The 2,951-nt window shown below is 43.4% G+C and overlaps 1 protein-coding gene across 1 annotated transcript in view; it reads right to left on the bottom strand.

The window, feature by feature from the left end:
* Positions 1-2,366, bottom strand: part of LOC114045697 (sodium channel protein type 9 subunit alpha) — a 196,372-nt gene extending 194,006 nt beyond the window's left edge. Inside the window, exon 1 of the mRNA XM_027865806.1 lies at positions 2,325-2,366. The gene's annotated coding sequence lies outside the window, so the exon portion shown is untranslated. The remainder of the gene's footprint in view (positions 1-2,324) is intronic.
* Positions 2,367-2,951: the final 585 nt, after the last annotated feature.

Here is a 2,951-nt window from a genome sequence, read left to right as displayed (position 1 = left end):
CACACACACACACACACACACACACACACACACACACACACACACACCTGAATCCAATTCCATATAGCCAGGAGGAAGGTAATATATGTTCATCAAGTATGATAAGGAAGACTAAACTAACCCAGGTTTCTGCTATATGAATTTCAGTTGGCATCAGGGAATACAATACTTGCAATTATGAGACTACTTTTTAATAAATAAAGTTTTCCCCTCACAGAGAGCACTAGATGGTCACAAGGGATGAAAGGGAAGGGGAAAGGGAAGTGAAAGGGGAAGGAGAAAAGGAAGGAGACTGGAAAGGGAAAGAAGAAAACAGAAACATTAGCATTAGTGAAAGGTCATATAACCACCTCTCCCCATCCCCCACCCCCAACCTAAGAAATGGAATGCCTGAGACAGATTTTTCTGGGCTTGTGGCCAAACTTGAACTAATCAACCTCACTAAGTATCAGTGGCCCATCTGCATGAGATGTTCTACGTGTAGGTAACTTGTTGTACCCATTAAGTGAATTAAGATCAGACAGAGGCTGCAGTACACTACAATTCCCCACAAAGTCACTGTAGCTCAGTGCTGCTTAAGGAAATCACTCTTACAAAAGGAGTGATGAAGATCTGTATCATGCCAATGCTCTAAACCTGTCATTACAAACAGGTATGAGACTTCCCTAAGTGGGTTACCCAGATGCACATCAGATGTAATATGAAATTTGGCCTACCATTGTTCTTTTCTTACGGTTAAATGGTACTGCAGTTTCAGCATTCTGGGCAGCTCATTGCATCAGGATCAAATATCAGTCTACAACTAATCAATGGAAATGTTTTAAAAATTCTGCTTACCAGGATTTCTAGGAAAATGAATCATAGTTTAAAAAAGACTCGGAAATCATGAATTAGAGGTGATGATAGGAATGTTTCTAGTTACAATTCATAATACTTTTTTCTTTGTATATAATCCAACAGCTTGAACAAAAAATACTTTTGTAGAACAGCATCCAAAAATGCAGATAAATCAATTTGGAAGGAAGGAAAATATCTAGGGGAAGAATATTACTTGTTTATAAGAGCGCAGATGCATGTTTAAGGTACTACACTCAAAATAATGATTTAAGAGAGGCAAGGTAATTCAGTAGGTAGATCACAGATTTTTGAGTCACAGGAGCTGGGTTCCAATTTTGCCTCTGTCATTTAATACCTGTGTAACTTGAGGCAGTTCACTTAATCTTGATTTCTTCATCTGTAAAAAAGGAGAGGATTGGACTAGATGGCCTTTGAGGTCATCTCTATGTGCCAACTCTATGATCCTCTAGGAACTGGGATAAATGAGGAAACATAGGTAAAGTGCTAAGCAAATCTTAAGCACCATATAAATGCTAGCTACTAGAAGTAATTAAAATTTTCACCTTTCCTTAAACTACTGTACTCAGTTTATTTTACTCTGTTGAAGAAGGTTAAAGAAAGCCAACTTTTCTGTTAAAAATACATGCAAAAGAGGCAGAATTTATTTATTTTAAAGGCATCTTTAAAGCCATATAAATAGTAACCATAATGCACATTTTATATTTCAGCATCTCAGCCTTAATTCTTTAACTACTCTTTCTTATTTTTAACTGATGCCAAAATTTCTCTCCACCTAAATAATGCTTCTGGGAGGAAGATTTATGAAAAGTAAAGGGGGAAAAATGTTTTCAACTGGAAGTTCATCCATTATCAAAATAATAAAACATCATTTACTTGATGAAGGAATAATTGGTTTATAGAAGGCTAACCAGCCTTTTGAAAATCAATTGTTTTATGTCTATGCTAAAAAACCTTTTTAAGTGCCCCTTCTGCATCTCCCAAGGGAGCACCAAGTATAAAGATGCGGCATGCCGTAACTTTCCAGATAAGAAACGTAAAAGAAATAAGCAAATAAATAAACACTTATCGCAACTTGGGTACCGAAAATGTGTCGAAAACCACCCCACATTAAGCAACCCTTTCACTGGCTTGTATCTCTATTCTTTTCTCTCCGTGACTTGAAAGCCTTGCACTAAACAGAGGCGTTCCTACTGAGCAACAGGCAAGGGACCAGTTTCGAAATAGAAAGAGTCACTCCTGCTCCTCTTCCTCTATTCCTAGCGCCGCCTCAGACGCCGACCACCCCCACCCCGCCCCCCACCCAACTGCCTAACTTCTTCATCATAATGAACCTAGTGAAACATGATAGTGAGAAGACTAACAGGTGAAGGAAAACGGGGAGGGAAGCGACAGCACATGAGGTTGGCAACAGCTAGCCATCACCCCACCCAGTAGCAGACGAGCAGGGAAAAAAAAAAGGCACTTACTTGCTAGCATGCCTGTGTGTTGTTATGCCCACCACCTCCACCTGAACGAGTCTGACCCGTGGAGAGATCCCAGTTTCCTTAGTTCCTTCCTCCTCCGTCCCTCCCGCCTCACTGCTTCCTCTTACTCCCTTCCTTTCTTTTTTCCGAGCTCCTGTTGCTCAGCAGGCGCCTGAGGTTGAGAGCAGCTCTTGCCAGCTGCTGACACCCCAACCCCCGGGAGCACCTGCACACCGCTGGGCTCCTCGGAATTGGAAACACAAACAGCTGCCGCTGGACCAGAGAGAGCAGCCCCAGAGGCTGAGCCACGCCTTCTCAGGCGCGCCCCGGCGGTTGTAAGACCCCGCCTTCCGGAGGGCAGCCACTGGCTTTTCTCTTCTCCTCCTCCACCTCATCCTCTATCTCCTTCTCCTCCTCCGCCCTTCCGAGTCTCCTTAGCCACAACCGGTACACACACGCGCACTCACAACACACACCCTTCTACTCTGGAGCCCCCTCCCTCTCCTGGCTGGCTCTCTGGGCGGTGGCCGCGAGAATGCTGCCGCAGCAACATCTGCTCTGCCCTGCCGCATAAGGAAAGGGATGTATGAAGGGAGCTGGACCTCTGCTTCTTCACTCACCCGCACCCTT

Source organism: Vombatus ursinus, unplaced genomic scaffold (genome assembly GCF_900497805.2).
Source record: "Vombatus ursinus unplaced genomic scaffold, bare-nosed wombat genome assembly UNPS02014779.1, whole genome shotgun sequence".
NCBI classification, from domain to species: domain Eukaryota; kingdom Metazoa; phylum Chordata; class Mammalia; order Diprotodontia; family Vombatidae; genus Vombatus; species Vombatus ursinus.
This window is presented reverse-complemented; position numbering and strand designations above follow the sequence as displayed.